Source organism: Gorilla gorilla, chromosome 3 (assembly GCF_029281585.2).
Source record: "Gorilla gorilla gorilla isolate KB3781 chromosome 3, NHGRI_mGorGor1-v2.1_pri, whole genome shotgun sequence".
In the NCBI taxonomy this organism is placed as follows: Eukaryota; Metazoa; Chordata; class Mammalia; order Primates; family Hominidae; genus Gorilla; species Gorilla gorilla.
This window is the reverse complement of record NC_073227.2, coordinates 17,667,455-17,693,330: the sequence shown is the minus strand read 5'-3', so window position 1 is coordinate 17,693,330 and position 25,876 is coordinate 17,667,455. Positions and strand designations below refer to the sequence as shown.

The window sequence follows — 25,876 nt, the reverse complement described above, 5'->3', positions numbered from 1 at the left end:
CAGGTGATATTTCACGGTGGTTTTTATTTGCATTCCCCTGATGATCAGAGATGGTAAGAATTTTTTCATATATTTGTTGGCCATTTGTATCTGTTCTTCTGGGAAATGCCTATTCAGATCTTTGTCCTTTTTTCTTTTTTTTTTTTTTGAGATGGAGTCTTGCTCTGTCACCCAGTCTGGAGTGCAGTGGCATGATCTCGGCTCACTACAATCTCCACCTCCCAGGTTCACGCCATTCTCCTGCCTCAGCCTCCCAAGTAGCTGGGACTACAGGCACCCACCACCATGCTCAGCTAATTTTTTGTAATTTTTTTTTTTTTTTTTTTTTAGTGGAGACAGGGTTTCACCATGTTAGCCAGATCTTTGTCCATTTAAAAAAAACATCCAACTTTTATTTTAGATTCAGGGTATGCATGTGCAGGTTTTTATATTGGCACATTGCGTGATGCTGAGGCTTGGAGTATGAATGATCTTGTAACACAGATAGAAAACATAATACCCAATAGATAGTTTTTCAGGCCTTTGTCCCCACCTTCCCTTCCCCCTGTAGCAGTCCCCAGTGTCTGTTGTTCCGATCTTTACATCCATGTGCAACCAATGCTTTTTTCTCACTTATAACTAAGAACATACGGTATTTGGTTTTCTCTTCCTGCATTATTTTAGAATAATGGCCTCCAGCTGCATCCATGTTGGTGCGAAGGACGTAATTTTTTTATGGTTGCATAGTATTCCATGGTGTACATATACTGTATTTTCTCTATCCACTCTAACATTGATGGGCATCTAGGTTGATTCCATGTCTTTGCTATTGCAAATAATGCTATAATAAATATATGACTGCACATGTCTTTATGGTAGAACAATTTGTTTTCTTTTGGATACAAGGGTCAGTCCCCGTGGCTGCTGTCAAGGGCCAGTGTAGAGTGCCTGCAGCTTTTCCAGGCTCAGGGTGCAAGCTGTCAGTGGATCTACCATTCTAGGGTCTGGAGGATGGTGGCTGTCTTCTCAGAGCTCCACTAGGCAGTGCCCCAGTGTGGACTCTGTGGGGGCTCCAACCCCACATTTTGCATCTGCACTGCTGTAGTAGACATTCGCCATGAAATCTCCACCCAGCAGACTTCTACTGGACATACAGGCTTTTCCATACATCTTTAGAAATCCAGGCGAAGGCTTCTGATATGGTTTGTCTCTGTCCCCGCCCAAATCTCACCTCAAATTGTACTCCCATAATTCCCACATGTTGTGGGGGGACCCAGTGGTGATAACTGAATCATGGGGGCAGTTTCTCCCATGCTGTTCTCGTGGTAGTGAAGAAGTCTCACGAGTTCTGATGGTTTGATAAGGGGAAACCAGTTTTGCTTGGCTGTCATTCTCTCACTTGCCTGCTGTGATGTAAGACACGCCTTTTGCCTTCTGCCTCCCCCCAGCCATGTGGAACTGTAAGTCCAATTAAACCTCTTTCTTTTGTAAATTGCCCAGTCTCAGTTATATCTTTATCAGCAGTGTACTCCTGTACTTTGTGCACCTGCAGGTTTAATACCCCATTGAAATTGCCAAGGCTTATGGCTTGCACCCTCTAAAGCGGTGTCCCAAACTATGTCTGGGACCCTTTTAGCCATGGCTGGAGCTGGAGTGGCTGAGACCTAGAATGCTGTGAGCACTGTCCTGCGCTTGCGCTGGGCCCAGCCCACAAAACCATTCTTCCCTCCTAGGCCTCCAGGCCTTTGAGGGGAGGGGCTTCCACCCGCCAAGGTCTCTGAAATGTCTTTGAGGCCCTGTCTTCATTGTCTTCTATTAGCATCTGCTTTCCTTTTAGTTACCCAAATTTCTGCAGCCTGCTTGAATTTCAGACAATACCAGTGGTCTTACAAGTACTACATGACCCCTATAACACTTCCTGACTTCATTTCTGCAATATATTTTATTTTTTTACATCATCATGAACATTGAAACTTTTTATATCTATTCACCTTCCATTTGTTTTCAAGTCCAGTTTACCTCCAAAGAATTTTAGAATATAGAGTCTCCATAAGACTCTAGTTTGTCTGGTTTCTTGCTGTATCCCTTGACTGTGAATGCTTTCTAGTACATATAATACACTCAAAAGTACTTATGAATAAAAAAGGAATTAATGTTCATATTTTTCCTTCAAAATAGCCTTAGCTCTTTGGTTTCCAACTTTATGTGAGGGTTTTTAGTAGTAGTCTGAAAAATCCAATCAAATTGAACAGGGAGTGTCTCCAGAATGAAGTTTTTGATTCGATTCAGTGTCTGTGCAATCAGGGCATGTCTCTTGGAATGTAGTGGTGATTAGGTTTATTAATTATTTTTTTCATATATAAGGGGAAGCCAATCAGAGGATGCATTTTCCCAGAGAAGGAGCATCTGAAGAGTTTAAGACCTTGGGGAAAGATAGTCTTGCTGCTTGCTTGTGGGACTTGCCTTGGAAGGTAGTTAAGTTCACTGCATCCTCCAACTTTTTATTTCTGGTGAGTTCTCTAAGCACTGAGATGTGAACTGGCCTCATTCCCTTACAATGATACTGTTACAAGTAGAAGAGATTCCAGTTACTGGCAGCATATCTGCATAGGTCCATAAGCAACTTTATTTCTTGCCTCCTCAGAAGAAAGAATTCGACTGAAGGGCATACAGTGGAAAAAGAGACTGAGCGGTAAGTTTCAGAACAGGAGTGGAAGTTTATTTAAAAAGGCTTTAGAACAGGAAAGAGAGGAAAATTCTCTTGGAAGAGACCCGAGCAGATGCCTGAAGATCCAAGAAAGAAAAGAGAAGAGGCTTTAACCTTGATCCTGCGATGGTTTTGCCTCTTTCCCATGATTCTTCCTTTAGGGAGAGTTTCCGGCATGCGCAGTGCTTTCCTTACCCTTTGAAATTGAGCATGCACGGTGTGTTTAGGGAGTTATATGCATGTCCATCTGAAGCTTTCTTTCCTTTTCCGGTGGAGTGTGCCCCCGGAAGATTATGCTTTGCCATTTTTGTCTCTTAACATGCATGCCCGAGAAGTTACTTCTTCCTGGGGTCTGCATTTAATTCACATTTTTGATGTTAACAGGTGTAGACCATCAGGAAATGGCCTCTCTCTGGTGCTGCCTAATTATCATTTTTAGAGAGGCAATGTGATAACTGACAGGCCGTCACCTGACATTTCTAGTGGGTAGGGGAAGAGCCCTCTCCTGCCCTGCTCATGCTCTTCTACCTGTAACAAGACAAGCCTTGTATATCATTACACATTTGTCCCATCAGGGCAGCATCTCATTATTAAATTTTATTGTGTGAATTGTCACATCACATTCTCATATTCTGTGTTCACTATTTGTGTGCCTTTTCCATTTCTGTTTTTACCATATCTCATTATTTTAAGTGCCTCCTCCAAGATTCTAGATCTGCATTGGCCAATATAGTAACTACTAGTCACATGTGACTATAAACTGTAAATTAATTATAATTAAATAACTAAATGGCATATCCTTAGTAGTAATAGCCAAAGTCGTGGCCAAACTAGAAATTCTGTAACTACATATGTGTGGTGGTTACTGCATTGGACATTGCAGATATAGAGAATTTCTTTCATCACAGAAAATCGTGTTAGGCATGTTGGCTACCACTTATTTTTAAATTCTATTTGTGTGGTTTATAGTTAAATTATATTCTGCTTCTCTATATTCATTTCCTTTCACAGATTTTCTCAAGCAATTTTTAAATTTCATTCATTTACCTTATTAAGGTAAGTACTTAGATTAGTTTTTTAAAATAATGTACAGCAAATAATTTTTCCATGGATATTGTTTTAGCTTTATTGTATTGGTACTTTTATGTACTATATTCAGGTATTATTATTTTTCATAACTTACCTTAAAAATTGTACCAAGTTTATTTAAAATAGATTTCTCCCTTGATTTTCAGATGTTAGATTCTGTCTTCTATTGTTGTTTTTTAATTTTATTTTATTTTATTGTATGTAAATATGTTGCATATTCCTTTTTTTAAAATGTGAGATTTTTCCTCTCTCCTGTTACACAAACTTTGTATGCAGTGTTCATTATGCACTTTAAAAATAAATATTTTGTTTCAGGGCATGGTGCTTTCACACATAAAACCTTAGAATAATTTTAAATTCCATTCCACTTTCACCATTCCTGAACTGCTTTGAATATATTGGATGTTGGAAGCCATGAGAGGCTTGCAATCCTGTCAAGATAATAGGATTTTCCATTTATAGTGTAATCTGGTATTTATTCGTTTTGGTTTCATACTTTAAAAAAATTTATTCTCTTTTACTCTGTGGTGATCTTTGCATTTCTATTTGTTCATTGCTAGAATGTCAGCTGCTGTTTCCCTAGCACCTGAGATGTCATTCAACATTGTATAGCACTGGTGTTGAGAATTGAGAGAATCTACTAAATAATAGCACTTTTTGAGACTGCAGTTCTGAATTAAAGGAAGGGAAAGGACAGGCAAAAGAATATAGACATCAGCTATTTTCACTGAAGATCTTTTGGAGAACATGGTTTTGTTGTCCAGGAACTTGAGACCTAATAATGCATTCCTAATACTTCGCTAAGGTGTGTCTAAATAGTCGTGAAAGGGCTAGGAAGTCACAAGTCGGCCTCTTAATTTTTACGGATGCCCTTAAAATATTAAGGTAATATTGAGGATGCAGAATGGCTCCTTCCTCATGACTTTTTAAGAGATCTGGGCCGGGCACGGTGGCTCACGCCTGTAATCCCAACACTCTGAGAGGCGGAGGCTGGAGGATCACCTGAGGTCAGGAGTTTTAGACCAGCTCGACCAAAATGGAGAAACCCCGTCTCGACTGAAAATACAAAATTAGCCGAGCACGATGGCGCATGCCTGTCATCCCAGTTACTCAGGAGGCTGAGGCTGGAGAATTGCTTGAACCCGGGAGGTGGAGGTTGCGGTGAGCCGAGATCACGCCACTGCACTCCAGCCTGGGCAACAAGAGTGAAACTCCGCCAAAAAAAAAAAAAAAGGGAGAGAGAGAGAGAGACATCTGGAGGGAGATACTAAGCTGTGCAGGCTCTCATCTTGAAGTCACCAAATACATAAGTTGTTATTCCTGCTCAGTGAAAAGTTTGTCAATACATTTTTTTCCATGAATTAATGAAAATTTTAGACCCATAACATAAGTTTTTAAAAGTTTCTCCTAAAGATTGCTTGTGTATGTGTGTGTTTAAAATATATTGAATCTCTACATCTTGAAATAGTTTTTATAGATTCCACACCAGAGTCCTTTATGAAATAAGTATGCTTTAACTTTCTTATAATATTTGTCCTTTTTCGTCCCTGGCACAGTCTGTATTTGACCAGTTAAATGACTTTTCGTTCATGTTTGGGTTATAATTACACACAAATATTCTCTAAAGCCCAAATCTTATTTTGATATTGGAGGAAGAGTTTACGTGGTAATAATATTAAGGGTTACAGCTGGTTTCACTGAAGCTTTGTCGGCATTCTCTAATATCTTATTTTTTTGAGGGAATATCTGTTCTGCTTGAATTATAGACTACATAATACATGTACTGTCAGGTACATTCATGGAAGGGACAGGCAGATGGAGTCATATGTTACTGGAATCTTGATGAACAGATGTAGAAAATAGTCCAAGGAATAAGAAAAAATTTGATAATGAAAAGTGCTTGTTGAAGTCTGTAAATGTGCATTAAATGTGGCGGTAAAAATAGTCACAATGATGTTTGGGAGCTGGGGTCTAAATGCTGGAGTCCCCAGAATCATAGAGAACCTTGGTTAGGGGAGTAATTTTGTCAAAAAGCAAGAAAAGGCAGCGACAGGCAGAATATAATTAAAAGTATTGCCGAGTCATTTTCTAATTTTGTAATTTTGTCGTATTTTTCAAACTGTTGATCCTTTATTAAATTGGTAAATAAACTGTAATCAGCAGGGGTATTATGAGGGTTAAATAAGGAAATATATGTACATCTGTAAGCACAATGTCACAATTAATGCAAAGTTACCCTTTTTATTTTTCCTGGACTTCATGTACAAATGTGTCAGTAAATTTTTTGTTTATGACACATAACTATCATTTGTACATAAAATATATTTAACTATTTTTATATTTTTAGCAGGGAAATAATACATGCATGTTTCCCCCTGTCTCAAACACATGCATTCATATAAACATATGCACCTATATACCTACATATCCATGTATGAATATATACATGGACATCAGTATTTCTCAGCAAATATGTATCATGATAATCAGAGATATTGCAACTAACAAAGACTAATATAAACCATGATTGCAAGAATTTTAGATACCACGTTAGTAAAATATCAGATTAAGCTGCTAAATTTCTCCCACCCCTAAGTCATTTTGTATTTTCTGAGCATCCTAGAGGATTGTGACTGTATACACAGGAAAGAAACACCATGACTCAGGGTACTCCTGCTAATTTCTGATGCAGGAGATTTTAAGGGCTAGATTAGCAGGATGGGAGTGTTGGCCCTCTAAGGGAAATAAATCCCTGAATTGATTATCCCCATCCTAAAACAGATTTTTTTTTTGAGACAGAGTCTCGCTCTGTCACCCTCGCTGGAGTGCAGTGGTGGGATCTCGGCTCACTGTAATCTCCGCCTCCCGGGTTCAAGAGATTCTCCTGCTTCAGCCTCCTGAGTAGCTGGGATTACAGGCAAGCACCACCACACCCAGCTAATTTTTGTATTTTTAGTAGAGATGGGGTTTCACCATGTTGGCCAGGCTAGTCTTGAACCCTTGACCTCAGGTGATCCACCTGCCTTGGCCTCCCAAAGTGCTGGGATTACAGGCGTGAGCCACCGCACTCGACCCTAAAACAGATTCTTACTTGATTATTTCCAAGTTCCAAGGGGAAATACAAAAGTCGGAGTTGAGTGAAAGTAAAAGTGGAGTAAGGCTTCAGGAGGCTGTGGTGGGTGTTGGAAAAACATTGCTAGGGCATAAAGCTGGGATAATAAAATCTGAGAAACCCCAGTGTTTATCTATAGGTGGAAATCATATTCCACATGTAGATGGAGTCAGGGATCCCTGTGTTTTAAAATCAGCGAGGGAATTGAATATCTGGACTTGTGCCAATTAACATACAAAATTCTGTGCTTTTGATGTTCTCATTCACAAGATATCTGTGTTCCTTCTTGGTTAGCAACCATAGTCATAGGCTTCCTAATTTTGACCACAGGAAAAGAGGAGAGGCCTCTGCGTGTCTGTGTCTGTTGATTAGGCTGTGGTGCAGGTGGTGTCACACTTCAGTGAAAGTCTGGCTTTTCATCACAGGTTGATCTGAATATTGTGCACAAGACTGGTGTCTCACATGTTCTTTCTCCAACCTCAGCTTTTCTTAGTGCCTAAAGTGTCTGCGAGTGGAAATCCAGAGAAAGACAGAGAGAAATTGAGTTCCTGACAATGCATTCACTAGTGAGTAGGGGATGCCTCTTTCTACTGAAATTATGCCCATATTGCTGGCAAATGGGCAGTTTTCTCCAATTTGCATGGGTGTTTCATTTTTATTCTTTTTTTGTTTGTTTTTATGATGTAAAGTCCACCCAGCCTGGGTGTTCCAAATGCAATCAGGAGGCTTTCAGGTATCTGGCCTCCAATTAAGTTTTCTCAGGACTCTAGGTTGGGTATCGTGTGTCAAAGACTCCTAAATTATCAATATAATTTCTAATATTACACTACTTTATTCCAGCCCCTATTAAGGCTATTTACAAAAAAAAGATATGAAAGGTTTCATTTATGTATTTCTTTTTCTTCTATCCATCCTATAATCTCATAGGGAAATAATTGACCCATTAACTGTACTGTTGGCTGAAATAGACTTAGGATTGTGATGAATGCAGGTGATAGAGATGAGTAAGAGCAGAACATCACAGCCCAACAATGAGTCTGATATTCTAGCAGCTGAGTTCAATAAATCCAGTGTGATAGGACTTGGGCAAGAGCTGTGCAGTGTTGAGGGAAAAGAAGAGTTTGATGAAATATATTTGAGCTTTTAAAAACTTTGTGAAAGGACAACTAAAGAAGTCATTATTATTCTTATCCCCATTCTTTTTACCTTTTGGTAATTAACCTTTTTGCCTTCTGGTAGCTGAAAGTAACATATAAGTAATATAATTATTTAATTATGGTTGCACACTCAGAAGAAGGAATATAGTAGATAGAGTACAATTTAGGGTTCTGTGGAAATGCTTTATAAGGGCTAGTTAGAAAAAAAACAATGAAGAGGCTTTTTTAATCTTTGAACAAGTGAAGTGACAAGGTAAATTTAAAAGAGAAACAATGATAACTGATGTTTGGATTGCCGAGAGAAAGTTGAGAACAGGAGGCTTCATATCACAGGAATCATCAGACTAAGATTTCCTCAGTATAGCAGCCTCAGCGGTCTTGTCTTGTGCTGCTAGACTGTCTTTAAGCCTTGTCATGAACACCTGAATTATATAACATTAGAGAGACTATATGTATGAATTGAATCCTATATTCTGCATAAAGCTTGTTCAGTTCTGAAGAATGCTGGAGTCTGGGTCATTACTTTCTAACTTTTTAATGAGTAAGGGACCAATGACTTATATTTAATAAATATTTGCTAGATAGGAAACACGTTTTCTATTAGTTCATTAGATTATTCAAAACACATCATAGGTCTTTTAACAGTTTGGTGAGAAACCTGTGGTTCATCTAGAGAAATAATTTATTTCATCACAGTCATGTTTAAAAAGTAGTAAATCATGGTTATTTGCCTTGTGACAAATCTGTAATTTACTTGAAATTCATGGTAAATTTCATTTTATTTATGAATGTTCAAGTGAAAATTTTATAATCAGTTATGTAGAGGTGATTAACACATTACTGAAAAATATCTGGGTTATATTATGCCACACCTCATGCGATATTTCTTTATAGTAAAGTTTAATGGATTCAGAGTGGGTATATCTCTGTGAGTGAATCTGAAAGGCAGATACCAGCTTAGCACTGAGAATGAACTGGCTGGAACCAAAACACTGATTATTCTGCATACTCAGCTCCTAGCTATGTCATCTCAGCCTTCACCTTCCAGACATTGAAAGGAATTTCTCTGTCTAAACTAAAATGTCTGTGATGTTTTAGAAGAAAGTGACTTTTGAAGATGTAGCTATTGACTTCACCCAGGAAGAGTGGGCCATGATGGACACATCCAAGAGAAAGCTGTACAGAGATGTGACGCTGGAAAATATCAGTCACCTGGTGTCCCTCGGTGAGTCCCTCAACATTCACGTACATATGTAGACATACATTCGCTCATTCATTCAATAAGTGTTAGAACAGCTTCCCCACATCTCACTCTAATCTCTTCTCTGCTTCTCTCACAGATCTCATCTGAAAAAAGTTTGAACTCTAAATCTATCTGAAATAAATATCTTTCTTTCTATTTTATTTTATTTAGTTTGTCACTCAATTAGAATGTACTCTTGACAAGGATTTCATGGTTTCTTTGGTACTCAGTCTCTAATACTCATAACAGACCTGGGAACTTGATGAATATTTTCAATGTATTACATTAAATATTTTCTAAATAACTCTTTTGCTTTAGTCTATGCCTAGGCTGAGACCAATTAGTGAAAACAATAGCAATATCTTTTCCATATAGAACTCCAATTATATTTGTAAAACGAATGATTTTTTTGTTGTGCGTGAGAATAATAATAAACACACTGTGCAGAGATTTAATTACTCTCTTTCTGAAAAGATTGTGTATTATGCGTTGTGTCTTGGAACTTAGGCATGGACTCAGCATTCATAGGTCCTGACTGTTTTGAATTTCCTTTTCCTGATGGACCTTTGGTTTGGATTTATTTTCTAGTCTCACGTTGGGTCAGAAAAATCCTGGGGAGTTTTCTGTGTTCTAGGTCTTGTGGCCTGAGCTGACTTTCACTGTTTTTATTCTTCCTTGATAGCCTGCCTTACACTTGGTGATAATGCACATTTATTGACAGTGAACTCAAAACACATGTATTCTTTCCACTAACAGGGTACCAGATAAGCAAATCCTATATATTTTTGCAGCTGGAGCAAGGAAAAGAGCTGTGGCGGGAAGGAAGAGAATTTCTTCAAGACCAGAATCCAGGTAAGCAACAGGGTCCTTTGCTCTAATAGGAGGAGGTGCTTTGTCAATGAATAATATCAGTTGAATATTAATTAGTGGTTTATTAAATGAGTGATAATTTCTAAAATGTAGGTTAGGCTACTGGAGCAGAATTCCTTAGATGTTATTATCATTTTGTTCATGTGTCAGATGCTACTCTTGTGTCCCCTTTTTTTTCTTTTCTTTTACCTTTGGGAAAAGGATAATTCATGTACTTGGCTGGGGTTAAACTTTCATATGCTGACTCTTTTCCTGATACCCCTGTGAAGACTATCCCTCTATTTACCTGCCTGATATCTCATCTCCATTTTAACTCTTTTCACATTTTAATTTTAAAAATGTTTTCTAATTGCTGACACTGTACAATCTATTTCTTCTATTCAAGTAGTTTCTTCATTTGACACACTTGCCACGTCTAAGTGTCAATTTTTGAAAAAAAGTAAATGGGCCTTGGGGTTTTTCAAACAATTTTATTACCATAATACCAATGTAACAATTTATTTTTCAATTATTTCAGACAGGGAAAGTGCCCTTAAGAAAACACACACGATATCCATGCATCCTATCATCAGAAAAGATGCATCCACCAGTATGACAATGGTAAGTTTTATAGCTGTGTACACCAGTCATCTAAGTTAAAGACATGGTAATGGGTTAAGTTAGTAATGAAGCACAATCACCTGAGTGTAATTAGGCTGGCATTAAGTGCTTTCTATGCAAAAAAAATTGGATGCTTTGAGTTTAGTGAATACATTGACCTGTGTTCTAAACCATAACATGAGATCTCTAAAATAGAACAAGTGCATATACATTGCTCATGCCCAGACATTGAAAGATATTTACATAATCACAATTATGCAATAACTCTGCAGTTGAGATGTTACAGAAGAGAACATATCTGTGTCTGCAGGAGATAATGTGTATGCAAATGTCAATCGAGAAAAATGACAAGACAAGTCTCAATCATTTTAGGAGATTTATTTGCCAAAGTTAAGGACATGCACCCAGGGGACAGGTGTATGCCTTTCTCCAAAGATGATTTTGAAGGCTCCAAATTTAAAGGGGAAGGGGTGTGATATTGAGAAGTACACAATTTTCATGTAAAAGGTGGGTAGAAAAAATAGTCATTCATGCATTTTTCTGGCTCAGTGAATCTGGATTTTTTTACATAAGATGACATAAATAAATGAGGCAGAGGAATAATGCAGGAAAGCTGCATTTTACATAAGACAACAAAGGCAAAATGGGGCAGGGAAACAATCATATATGCATTTGTGTCTGGTGAACTGGGGATGACTGCACCTGTAGAGACAAGTTATCAGTTTGCATTGCCATGGTGTAATTTTAACAGCTCATGAGGAATTTCCTCATGGGCAAAATATGGGGGAGGCGTGTAGCTTTTCATCTTGTAGCCATATTATTTAGGAACCAGAAGGGGGAGGCAGGTTTGTGTGACCCAGTTCCCAGCTTGATTTTCCCTTTGGTTAAATGAGTTTGGGGTCCCAAAATTTAATTTCCTTTCACACAAGAAACATTGGAAAGATTTCAACTGGGGTCTACCACTGAATGGTTGGTCTAGGATTCAAAGGTAGTGAAATGAATGTATAGATATATGTGGGTAAACCATTAAGAGCTTTAAATCTTTGCCCCAAAGGAGAACTCTCTCATTCTGGAGGATCCTTTTGAATGTAATAATTTGGGAGAAGGTTGCACTCACAGTTCCACAATAACTCAGTGTTTGTTAACTCATAGTGGAAAGAAACCCTGTGTCAGCAAACAGTGTGGAAAATCCCTTCATAATCTTTTGTCCCCTAAAGCACATAAACAAATTCATACTAAAGGTAAATCATATCAGTGTAATCTATGTGAAAAGGTCTATACTAATTATTTTCACCTTAGACGGCACAAGATGTCTCACACTGGAGAGAGGCCAAATGCATGTCATCTATGTAGAAAAGCCTTCACTCAGTGTTCCCACCTTAGAAGACATGAGAAAACTCACACGGGACAGAGACCATATAAGTCATCAATGTGGGAAAGCCTTTATTCAATCCTTTAACCTTCGAAGACATGAGAGAACTCACCTTGGAAAAAAGTGCTATGAATGTGATAAAAGTGGGAAAGCCTTTAGTCAAAGCTCTGGCTTTAGAGGAAACAAAATAATTCACACTGCAGAGAAACCACATGCTTGCCTTCTATGTGGGAAGGCCTTCAGTCTGTCTTCCGACCTTAGATGACATGAGAGAACAAGCACTGGAGAAAAGCCATATGAATGCCATTTATGTGGGAAAGCCTTCAGTCAATGTACTAATCTTAAATAGCATCAGAAAATTCACCCAGGAGAGAAAATTATAAACTTCTTCAGAACATATTCTGACTTTAGATGACACAGTGATAGGAATGACGAAGGTAAGGAATGTGGAAGAGACTTCAGCTGTAGTTGTAGCATCTAAACATGCCAAAGGACTCACATTTTGAAGAAATACTGTAAACAACATGGAAGATACTTCAGTTACCTTTATTCTTCAGTCCACATCAATAAATTGATATGGAAGAGAAATTGTATGACATGTATGTACCAAAGACTTGTTAGTGATCTGAGCATAAATGACATGAGGGAGCTGAAACTGTCAACATAATCAACTAAAAGTCTTCAGCAACAGCTTTAACTTAAAACATGTGGGACTTTCAGTTAGAGAATCTCTAACTCTGCATTCAGTGTGAAAATGTTTTTATTTGCAATTTATTGTCAAATAACATGAGAAAACTTTACTTGGATGAACCCTTTATTTGTATTTTCTGTGAATAAACATTCAGCCAAGCACCAGGCTTGATGTTCACAAGAAAACACAGTGATAAAATGCTGCTAAAGTGGAAAATAAGAGAGGAAAGCCTTCATAAGCTAAATAAGAAGGGAAAGTCTTTCCAAGGGCAATGAATTCTCTTGGAATACCAAACTCTTCTTACTGGAGAAGTTATGCAATGAAAAATCATGAGAAATCCTTTCTTCATAGAGCAACACTTGTGGCACATGTGAGATTTCACACTGGACAAAACATGGTTAGCATCTTGAAAGGAGAGAATTCTTTAGTGGTAATTCATTTCTTAGTTAACATTAAGTTTCTCACATTGAGGAGACATCAAACTTGAAAATCACTGTGGAGAAACCTGATAGATTTCTCATCAGAAAAGTGAGTCAAGAAGGTGGACCTCTAGAAAAAACTCTTAACACATACTTTAGCAAAATAATTCAGAAATTTGAGAAAATATCTATTCATAAAAATGTGGCATGTAAATTCATAATAACAAAGTGACTAGGGAATAAATTGAATGCAGGATTATATAAGAAATCTCATTAAACTTTTCCAAAAGATCAATACTTACAATTATTGAAAGAATACAATCTGTTTTTGAAAAAACTTAGTATGTTGGCGAAGCCTTTGTTTCATTTATACAGCCTTAACAAATCGATTTGCATCTGCACTCCCTGAGTGAGATTCTTGGTCGAGATTCTACCCCAACTTCTGAGTCTCCCCAGTCTTCAACAGCTCTTTCCTCACAGCTCACCTCCCTTTACTTCAACATCCACTAAAACCACTTGTTTCCATCCAACCCTCGAGCTGACACACCAGGGATCTTCAGTCCCACTTGCTAGATTTCTCAGTGTGTCATTGCATAGATTTAACAGGGAAATGGAGGCTGTATCAAAGACACCTAGTATATGTATTTGGTTGTCCGCAGCCCTTGCCTCTGTCTCTGAGCAGTTACCTGGGATCAGAGAATAAGGCAGCTCTTCTCTTCTATCCCTCAGAAGGCTCTTGAAATTGTGTCCCTGGAGCCTCTCTAACTGGAAATAGCAGTTCATCTCATAACACCCCACATTTTATTCAGGTAAGTCCTGAGTTATTACACAGAGACAGACACAGCTGTGCTCCTTTTACTGCAGTCCAGAAGATAAAACATCAGCATGATAAAACAGCCGAACCTGTCAGCCACCTTGCAAGCCTTTCCTATATTTGATTCAATGTACTTTTCCCGAAGCAAAATGAAAGTTCTCACAGAGGGGCCCTCCTCTGCCTTGTCCTCAGAATTGGAAAATGTATTGTCCGTGAAGGAGCCTCACCACTGAACCTAAAACTCAAGAGAAAATATTTCCTGAATATCAAGTGGGATGACTTGAAATTTTGCCAAACAGGCACAATCTTAATACGATCGGCCTTACTAAGGCTAAATGGCTTACCCATGGTAGAAATTGACACATCATTATATTAAAAAATCTCCACGAATGATTGATTTTACTCTGCAGCCAGGGTTTATGTCAAGTGTGAGGATGATGAGCAAGAAATTCAAGCCCTTGGCAAACTGGTTGGAGAGGAAAGGACTGTGTCCAGGCAGAGCTCATATCATTATTTATTGTTTAATCTATTTAATTAAATATGTAATTTACCCACAAACTGTGGCTGACATTATATGTACTCCTGAGCCACATTAAGTTGTACTATTTGTGCTGTGAAATTCTATGGGATTTGACAAATGCATGGTGGCAGATCTCCAGCCATTATTAAAGCATAACAGGATGCTTCTTATTCAAGCTCGTCTTCCCTCCACATAGAGGGAATCAATCGACTTTTGTATACTGATTTTTGAATTTGCTTCTTTATTTCCATCTTCTTTAATTAAAGCACAAGATATCGTACTCAATTTCCATTTGATCTTCCAAAAGAAAAGTACTGAATAATCTACACCTGAATTTCAGTGATTCAGACTCAGGTCCACTGCTAAGGCCAAACGTCCTGTGCTGCCACCGCATGGCCGGCAGAGGGCAATGAAACCCATCTTTCTGGCCATGCAGGGCGCATGCGCTGTCTGCCTCCCGCGGCGGGCCGGGTCTCCAGGGAGGACCTGAATTTTCTTCACCCATGGTCAGGGAGGCGCCATCGCCCTGGCTTTGGGGCTGGGGCCTCCGGGGAGATTCCGGTAGGGGCGTTGGAGAGGCCGCTCTTTTTGCAAGGCCCGAGACGGCGGGACCTGCGCAAGCCGCACTATTCCGCGCCCTCAGGGCGTCAGTATCCGCCTCAGGCCGGATACCCTCTCTGGGCCCGGGTGCCCCCGCTGGGCCCGGAGCATCCTCGGCGCTGCCCTCCCAGAGCCCCGCAGAGGCTGAGGTGGCACGGATGGGGGGGCCTGGCTCTGCGAGAAGCGGCGGCAGCGAGGGCTGGAGGACCCGGGCTATGGGGCTCTGGGGCTTCTGGCCTGGGTGGGACTGAGCCCATCCAGGGACTGGGACTCCGGGGTTCTGGTGTAGGTGGATCCGGGGCAGGCTCAGGACCAAGTCCCTCTCCTTCCACCAAGGAGCGCCCAGAGGCCGGCGGGAGCTCCAGGTTCACCTCCTCTTCCTCCAGGTGTTTACTTTTCCTTTATTTCTGTGAGGCCAGAAATTGTCGCCATCCTTCACATCGGTGAATCAGGACCCTAACACTCATTACCTCAGGTTTATTGTTATTGCCATTAACAGTGTTGGTGGCATTATCACTAAGATCGTCATTGTTATTATTATTGTCATTCGTGATTATTAGCAGGTGTGTTCATCATTTTGTCTCACTGTGCATATATATATATATATATATTTTTTGGGGGGGGGGATTGGTTTTGTATGACGTTGAATTGAGCTTCTTTAATCTTGACCAGTGTTGTCAGATTTCTGAAGAGAATTCCGGAGGACAACTCCTGCCTTTCAGCGCAGCCACAGAATTTCGTGGGCACAGGAGAGCACCTAGAATATTCCCCTTTCATTGCACAGCAGCTTTGGGAAATATTGGCGACCTGGCTCTGAGGTGAGGTAGAAAAGACTGGATACTGGGGCAAGTGTTATCACCTCCACTGGTGTTTTTATGAAGCTAAGCGCACTGTCTCCCACGTAGACTTAGAATAAAATCTGATGGCTCTAAAGGGCCATGGCTGCCCTTCCTGGGACTTCCTGGGAACCTTTAAACCTTCTGTGGTTCCTGGAGTAGGTAGGTTGCCAAGTCTGTGCCTCATATGGTAGCACCAGTCTTTTCTGGGCCAACAAGGGCACTTAGAATGTTTCCAGACGCTCAGGCATGCTGACTCTTTTCCTCCCTTCTGTTCAATGGCAATTCACTGGGTCCCTGGCTGACATAGAACATCCTGCAGAAGGTTGGGCTTGGGTGACTTCCTGGCCAGCCTTCCCAGGCAGTCATCTTTGAAAACCTTGAAGAGACTCACAGAGGCCATTCACTGGTATTTCATGACTTTAAGTGGGGTTTCTTGATCCTTGAGTTTACTTAGAATATTTGAATGGCTCTGAATGGCCAAGAAACCCTCCTTGGTCTTAGAAGCTGCCAAAAGCTATTACTGGGCCTCTGAAGAGACTTTTAAATTTTTCCAAGTACATTTGGGCATAGGAAACTTTTTCAGGTCTAGCTGAGCCAGCTCAGGTCGAGTCCTGAAACACTGGTGGGTACTGGGGGATCTCATCTTACGAAAGAGCAATTCGTGGCAAAGCTGGGTCTCCAGGACAGCTGTGTGTGTATATGTCTGTAGATCATGCCTTGTAGTCATCTTTGGTAACTGAACACCATTTGTGAATGGATAAACTATATTCATTGCTGTACAATAATGAAAAATCCATATGAACAATGGCAGTAATAAAAATATTGATGGATATTAACAGGAATAATGATCATCATGATACTAGTGCTAATGGTTTTAATACTGATAATAAACTAACCCTATGGACTTGGGACATATAAGTTTCCCATAAGTGGATAATAGGCATAAATATTTGGCTGTGTAGGGTTATTTCAAGTCCCAAAAAGCAAGGATGAACATCTAGAACAAGAAGAAAAACAATCTGGAGGTTAGTATGTGCACACCTGGGGACTCCTGCGTTAACTTCTGCTGTTTCAGCCTAAGAGGGAATGTTAATATAACCCTGGTCCTGGAACACCATGCTGACCAACACCTACCAGCTTTCAGTAGATAAGACAGCTGGCTGATGGGGCAGGGATCCAGAGAAGGCATGGGTCCACACCTGCACATGTTGCCCAGTGGCAGAGTTCATGACAAGCAATAAGCTCCAGGACAATGTCATTCCCAGCCACCTGGCTGTCATCTGCTCTTTCATGGCCCCTCTCTACCGGTACCTCTAGGCACTGGCATGTCCTCAAGAGGCTGTAGGAGGGCATGATACTCAGTACTCTCCCACCTGCAGGAGGCAAAAACGATGGAAACAGCTAAATACCATGGCTTCTGGATTTTTTTTGGTGGGCATGGCATATTTTGCATTTGCTTTAATAATGGTGGAACCCAGTCAGTGGCTTGTAATACAGATCTAGATGACTCTGGACACCTGTAGAGATTTTGACAATTTCCAGAAGGTCACAAGTTCTTGGAGGACTTTTTCATGAGTTCTTTGACTGAAAAGGTGGTTCAAAGAGCTTCTATACTGACTTAGAATATGTTGCAGAGGCCAGGTGCGGTGGCTTATGCCTGTAATCCCAGCACTTTGGGAGGCCAAGGCAGGCAGATCATGAGGTCAGGAGTTTGAGACCAGTCTGGCTAACATGGTGAAACCCCCTCTCTACTAAAAATACGAAAATTAGCTGGGCGTGGTGACACACACCTGTAACTCCAGCTACTCAGGAGGCTGAGGCAGGAGAATCGCTTGAACCTGGGAGTCGGAGGTTGCAGCGAGCCAAGATCGCGACACTGGACTCCAGCCTGAGCGATGGAGCGAGACTCTATCTCAAATAATAATAATAATAATAATAATAATAATAATAATAATAAAATAAAAATAAATAAATAAATAAAATAAAAAGGAAGAAAAAAGAAAATGTTGCAGACACTCTGGTGAACAAGTAGGCCCTCTCCTGCCATTCCAGGTAAAAGTTTCTTGGCCAGAAACCTGATTTAGCAATATCCCTTCATCTTAGGTGGGTAACAGAAAGCCATTCATGACCTATCCAAGCATGGAGAGGAGATTTGACTTAGAAAACCCTTAGGCGGACTAGTTGGTGAAAGAAAGTGCATTCTAGGGCTCACAAGCCTACACATAGAGTTGCTATCACATAAAGCATATGTATGAATTCTTTCTTAGCCCATGGCAAGATGAGGGTGCACTTCATCAGTCTCCTATGCTGGTATGAATAGGTACTTGCCTGAAAAATAAAAGAATAATTCAGGAAGCCCATTCTTCTACAGGACACCAGGCAGTACAGTAGGAGTCCTGGGGTTGCTGTGGTATTTATGTTTTAAGGTTGTCTTTTAATCATCTTCGGCAAATTCAACAGTCTTCAGGAACATAAAAAAATTATTGAACATTGCATAAAAATGACCACAAATATATCCATGATAAAGAACCCTACCAATATAATAATAACATTAATAACAATCATAATGGTGATGATATAAATGTCAATTTAATGAAGATAGTAATAAAAAAGCATATATTTAAGAACATATTCCTGTAAGCCTGTGACAGTGTTCCCATACGAGCCCTCATGTTATTGATTAGATGGAGAAGCTTAGGGCTACATCTTGAAATATATTCTGTGATGGCAAAGAAGAGTGGCAGTGGGGAGAATAATTCTGAGCCACATGAGAGCATGGGCAAAAGTGGAGATACCTGTGCCATGTGGAAATACATTACAAATGGACTATGGTAAAGGGTCTGGCCAGAGTCCTGCCTGACACAGGTCGTACAAAAGCCTTCAGTAGTTCACCCCAAGAAATAGCTGGTCCAGGCTGTAGATGAGAGGCACTGGGCAGACAGATCCACACCAACCTCCTGAGTCTCAGAAGTCTGGTGTGCATCAAACATTAAGCCCCTAGCCTACTGAGACTTCACCTCCCAGCTGGTCTTCTACCATCTGATTCTTGAGCACCATCACGTTAGTGTCATCTCCATACTGGAATTGCCAAGAATGTCTGATGGAGGGTTTCACCCTGGGTACTTGGTACCGGCAATGTATGAAATACCAGAAGGGAGGCTCGAGGGCTTCCATAGAAGACATGTTCTAAAGTTACTCAGGTGATCAAATGGTCATCTCAGAGATTTTCAGTAGAACTGCAGCATTTTGTCAATACCTGAGTGAATGCAGAAAATATCCAGAGGCACGGGCATTCTAGGAAGCTCCCTGTGTAAATCAAATACAAGGAATATCTACTTCTGGGCTCAAAAGCTAACTTAGAGGAAAAAAAAAGTGAGATGCTGGCAGAAGGCAAATAACTCCACTTCAGTTCCCAAGAGAAAAATGGTTCTGTAATCTCTGAGTTTATTTAGAAAAATTTTGGAGCCTCAGGAAGACCCAGTATATCATTCCTGATGTTTCCAGGACAGATTGGACTGCTTAGGTCTTTGGGAATATTCTAAGTCCTCTCAGGTTTCCATGGGAGACTGTAACTCTACTCCTAGAGCTCACACCACCCCTGAGCAAGCTCATTGTTTTCTAAATATTCCAAGGAAGCAAATCCAGGGTATGCCTGTATTGGTGAGTTTCACTTTGGACTGGCAGGAGAAGACTGAGAATGATACATCCTGAGTTCACTTGGTAAAGGTAGGGGAGCCAAGAAGTCCAGATCTGGAGAGCACCTGAAACACCAGATGGCAGAAGGACAGTAAGGAGGTAAAGTCAGCTATGGAGTTGGAGCTTCATGTTTACTGCATGTAGGATTCTGAGTTCCAGGACTGATGGGCTGGTGGGGATCAGAGACATGTCTTCCTTGTAGGGAGCCAGGCCAAACCAGCCATCTGGTTGCACTACTTAAAGCTTTTTTGTGCCCAGTGGTGGGCAGGACACAAATCACAGTCCCTTCACCTCTGGCTGGTAGTTCTTGATGAGAGAGTTTTGCACACAAATGTTCATATTAGTCCATGGTCTCCTGCGGCTTGCTTTTCTTTCACCTCCTGTTTTTGATGTTTGCCATCATGGAACACATTTCATAGAGAAATTCTTTGACTCTGACTCCAAATTACACAAGGAGGACTCAATTTGTGAAGTTTTCATATATTTAGGGGAAGCTCCACATGAATTTTTGTATTCTTCTGTTTATATTGTCACCAGTATTAAAATTCGTACTATTTAGGTCATTGCAATCATTATCATGAGTATTAATTATTTTTCATTTATCATTTATTTTTATTGGTTAATTTTTGTGGCAGCTGTTATATAACAATCATTAGAGTTTCCCTATTCATGAAAGATGTCCAAGTTAATGGAGATAACTAGGAGTGTTACTTTACAGGTATGTAAATACAGATAATCTTGGCTGGACTGTGGCTATATTGTCTGGTGTCCCTTTGAGGGTGAAGCCTCTTGTATTATTCTAAGTGACCTCTGGAGAAAGCAACTGTCTCATAATTGCAGGGACGACTTGAGAAGGCATCCTGAGCCTATGCAGAAATGCAGAAACACTTCCATGATCTAAACAACCTATGTGAAGGCCTGAAAGCCAAAGCAAGATCCTCTTATTACAAAGCTGTCCAACAAAAAGTTTTCCAAGTAACACTGGAGGTCCATCAGTCACTCTTCCAGGTCTGGAAATGCCAGAAATGTCCTCCTTGGTCCTTCTGAGAGCCAAGATCTTTTCAAAATCACCTCTGGAGCCACAGAACCACTCCATCCTACTTGAAATTGCAGGATGACTCTTCTTTTGACCAGAGTCTCAAAAATATATTCGTTGATAGTTTTGATTCCTGGGAGCCGCCATTGCTTGCAAAAGATGTGCCAGAGACTAGACATTTTCTGTCTCCTCACTTGTCCGGGGAAGACTGAAGTTTTACTGAAACACAGAGATGGGAATCTGACCCTCTGAGCAGCCTCAGGATTTTCTAAGTCTTCCAAGCAGAGTGGAAATACTGGTGAGGACCCATTGCACCCCCTGATGGTCTGGAATCACATAGGATGATGCTTTCAAACAACTCTAGGTGGAGATACATTTTCTGAGATATTCCAAGGAGGAGGGACACAATTGGATCAGATGTTAGAAGGAGAGCTGAGCATTAAGTGCCTATGTAGTGTTTGCAGCTTGGTGTCCCATGCAGAAGGGGAATCTGGGCCCTGGTGTTAGAATTCAGTGTAATTCTGGGTTCCTGCTTTCCTTCCAGGAAATCCCACTTCCAACAGGATGTCTGGATGAACTACTGAAAGCTGCTGAGTGTCCTGCAGCAGGTGAGCTGTGGCCAGAGCCCAAGGATGAAGGGGGCTCCCTCGCTCTGTGACTGTGAAGAGGAAGCCTGATGTGTAGCAGGCTCTGGCCCTAGAAGTATGGAAAAAATGGGGTAGGGAGGGAGGGGACCTCAGGAGAAGACTGAGGTCTACAGAATCCCAGGGTCAAGGGGATGGTACGGTGTCCTGGCACTGTCCTTGATGTTCCAAGAGGGGTGAGAATCCATCTCCTGAGTAAAAACTCACATGGGGTGAGGAGGTGAGACCAAGACAGCGACCAGCCTTACAGCAATTTTAACCAGAAATGGACACAGACCCTGGACCCCATCACAGGAGTGCAGGCCTAGGACTGTCTCCAGGTGATGCATAGCTCCCTTGTCAGGTTAGCGGGTGCAGGGATTGTGACGTCTGCAGGGGTGTGGAAGGCTGGGCAACAGGAGCAGCTTACTGGGCTGGACCAGAAATACTGAACTTCTTTTCCATCAGTGAAATGGGCTTCTGGTTCAGAAAAAACTGCGAGTTCTAGAGGGGCAGGGCCTAGGAGGAGGTCAGGTCCTGAGCCTTCCTCGTTTGACCCGCTCCCACCCCCTGTGTTTCTGGGTCTGTCCTCACTTCCACCCAGCGGATCCTGAGTCTCTTCCTTTGAGTCCCTGTGAGTGTGGTGTGTGCAGTGGGGCCGGGCTGCTTCATCCACTGCACGTTAAATGTTTCCAATACTTTCCGGCCAAAGCTTAGAGTTGTCAGACCACTGACTTTGAATGTTGACCTGGTTCCTTGTGGAACAGAGTAATAGCTATTGAAGTTTAAAGTCACTTTCCTGCGTGGATGGTGAAGAGGCAGGCGGTTCAGGCATAACTGCCCTCAGGCCTGGAGGGCTGTGGAGGTCACCCTGGGTGGTGGGAGGATCCGGAACCTCTGTGGCTCTAGACTTTCAACTATTTCATTTTTTCTTTTGTAGTTTTTGTTTGTTGCTTGCTTTTTTACAATGGGAACTAGAATGTAAGATGCCAAACTCAGCCTGTGGGGAACATGGATTTTCACAACAGCAACCACAGAGCGTGGTTTCCATTTCTATTCCCTGTTCATGTGGGAGGCAGAGAAGGAAATCAGGTGCTCAGTTCCAGGGACATCACAGGACTAGGACATGTGCAGTGAGGGTGGAAGGCAGAGGCATTGCTTTAGGAGAAGAAAATTACTGCATGCACACACGTATGTATGTATATGGATGTATGTACACAAACATGCATATTTATAGATTCTGTTCTCCGTCTATATAATTTTCTTTATTTCACACTTGATATGATTTCTAAATTAAATACCTTTGAGACAAACGTGAATTGTGAAGGGATTTAAAAATGTCAGTGAAAAATGGAATTAACAATAAAATATAAATATAAACTTTATTTCTCAATATAAGCTCTACTGAGGTCCAGACACTCCATTAAGGGATGATCCCAGCCATTCAGTCTATTGCTAAAGAACTGAGGGTAACGGGAATTTAACCGTGTCAATGCAGTCTTCTATTATTAACTAAAGAAAAATGGGTGCCCTTTACAGTTATTTTAAGATTAGGGAAAAAAAGGTCAGAAGAAACCAAATCAGGACTGTAATGTTGATGCCTAATAATTTCCCATGAAAACTCTTGCAAAATTACACATATTTGATGAGAGGAAGGAACAGAAGTGTCGTTGTGGTGCAGAGGGACTCTCTAGTGAAGCTTTACGCGGTGCTTTTCTGCAAAAGTATTTGCTAATTTTCTCTAAGAACTCTCCCAGTAAGCAGATGTTATGGTGCTTTGATCTTACAGAAAGTCAACCAGCAAAATGCTTTGAGCATCCCCAAAACCTCCATGGCTTTTGCTTTTGAGAAGTTTGCTTTTGCTTTGACTGGACCACTTCTACCTCTTGGTAGCCATTGCTTGAATTGTGCTTTGTCTTCAGGATCTTATTGATAAAGCCAGTTTCACTCCCTGTTATAATTCTTCAAAATAATGCTTCAGGATCTTGATTCCGCTTGCTCAAAATAGTCACTAATAGCTCTGCTTTTGTCCACTGCTGATCTAGGCACAAGGGTATTTGGGACTCATCAAATGTAAAGTTTCTCAACTTTCACGTTATAGTCAGTATTGTGAAAGCTGAACCAATTGAGATATCTGTGGTGTTGGCTATAATATCTCTTGTTAATTGTCAATCCTCCTCAATTAGGGCATAGAAACGATTTTTTTCTCAAAAATTGGTATGGATGTCCCTCCTCTGTGGACTTCATCTTCAACATTGTATTATCTCTTCTTAGAGTAAGGTATCCATTTGTAAATGACTGATTCTTCAGGTCATTTTTCCCATAGACTTTTCATAAAGAATAATTTATTTCACCATTTTTTGTACCCCAGCTTCACCGTAAATTTGATGTTTGTTCTTGCTTCTGGTTTGACAGAATTCATGTTGCTGCCATAGAGGGGCTCTTTTCAAACTGATGTCTTAAATCTTGTTCAGATATGTTAAAACAGGGCCAGACACAGTGGCTCATGCCTGTAATCTCCGCATTTTGGAAGGTTAGAGCAAATAAAGATTTTTAAAACTTTATTTTAATTAATTTTAAGTTCTGGGATACATGTGCAGGATGTGCAGGTTTGTTACATAGGTAAATGTGTGCCATGGTGATTTGCTCTACCTATCAACCCATCACCTAGGTATTCAGCCCACATGCATTAGCTATTTATCCTGATGCACTCCCTCCCCACTCACCCCCAGACAGGCTCCAGTGTGTGTTGTTCCCCTCCCTGTGTCTATGTTCTCTCATTGTTCATCTCCCACTTATAAGTGAGAACATGTGTATCTGGTTTTCTGTTCCTGCATTAGTTTGCTGAGAATAATGACTTCCAGCTTCATCCATGTCCCTGCAAAGGACATGATCTCTTTCCTTTTTATGGCTGCATAGTATTCCATGGTGTATATGTATCACAGTTTCTGTATCCAGTCTATCATGATGGGCATTTGGGTTGATTCTATGTCTTTGCTATTGTGAATAGTGCTGCAATGAACATACGCATGCATGTACCTTTATAATACAAGAATCTATATTCCTTTGGGTATATACCCAGTAATGGGATTGCTGGTTCAAATGGTATTTCTGATTCTAGGTCTTTGAAAAATCACCACAGTCTTCAACAGTGGTTGAACTAACATACATTTGCACCAACAGTGTAAAAGTGTTCCTATTTCCCCACAGTCTCACCAGCATGTGTTGTTTTTTGACTTTTTAATAATCACCATTTTAACTAGCAGGAGATGGTATCTCACTGTGGTTTTGATTTGTATTTCTCTAATGATCAGTAATGTTGGGCTTTTTTTTCATGTTTGTTGGCTGCATAAATGTCTTCTTTTGAGAAGTGTCTGTTCATGTCCTTTGCCCACTTTTGAAATTTTGAAATTTTTATTTTTTTAAGACAGAGTCTTGCTCTGTCACTCAGGGTGGAGTTCAGTGGCACAATCTCGGGTCACTGCAACCTCTGCCTCCCAGATTCAGGCGATTCTTCTCTCTCAGGCTCCTGAGTAGTTGGGATTACAGGCCCGCACCACTACATCTGGCCAATTTATTGTATTTTCAGTAGAGATGTGGTTTCACCAGCTTGGCCAGGCTGATCTTGAACTCCTGGCCTCAAGTTATCTGCCCACTTCACCCTCCCAAACTGCTGGGATTACAGGCATGAGCCACGGTACCCAGCTTTTGCCCACTTTTATATGGGGTTGGATTTTTTACAGTTTTGGGTTTTACATTTAAGTCTTTAATCCACTTTCAGTTCATTTTTGTATAAGGTATAAGGAACGGGTACAATTTCATTTTTCTGCATATGTCTAGCCAGTTTTTCAAGCACCATTTATTATTAAATAGGGAATCCTTTCCCCATTGCTTGTTTTCATCAAAAATAAAATGGTTGTAGATGTGCAGTCTTATTTCTGATATATCTATTCCATTCCATTGGTCTATGTGTCTGTTTTGTACCACTACCATACTGTTGGGTTACTGTAGCCTTGTAATATAGTTTGAAGTCAGGTAGCATGATGCCTCTTTGTTATTTTAGCTTAGGATTGTCCTGGGTATATGGGCTGTTTTTTCATTCCATATGAATTTTGAAGTAGTTTTTTCTAATTTTGTAAAGAATGTCCGTGGTAGTTTATGGGAATAGCATTGAATCTATGAATTACTTTGGGAAGTATGGCATTTTCATGATATTGATTCTTATTACCCATGAGCATGGAATGTTTTTCCATTTGTTTGTGTCCTCTCTTATTTCCTTGAGTAGTGGTTTGCAATTCTCCTTGAAGAGGTCCTTCACTTGCCTTGTTAGCTGTATTCCTAGGTATTTTATACTCTTTGCAGCAATTGTAAATGGGAACTCATTTGTGATTTGGTTCTCTTCTTGTCTGTTGTAGGTGTATAAGAATGCTTGTGATTTTTGCACACTGATTTTGTATCTTGAGACTTTACTGAAGTTGCTTATAAGCTTAAGCATCTTTTGGGCTGAGA

At 40.5% G+C, this 25,876-nt stretch overlaps 1 pseudogene; it reads left to right on the top strand.

Moving 5' to 3' along the window:
- Window positions 1-7,441: 7,441 nt before the first annotated feature.
- LOC134758237 (zinc finger protein 705A-like) lies at window positions 7,442-12,394 on the top strand (annotated as a pseudogene).
- Window positions 12,395-25,876: the final 13,482 nt, after the last annotated feature.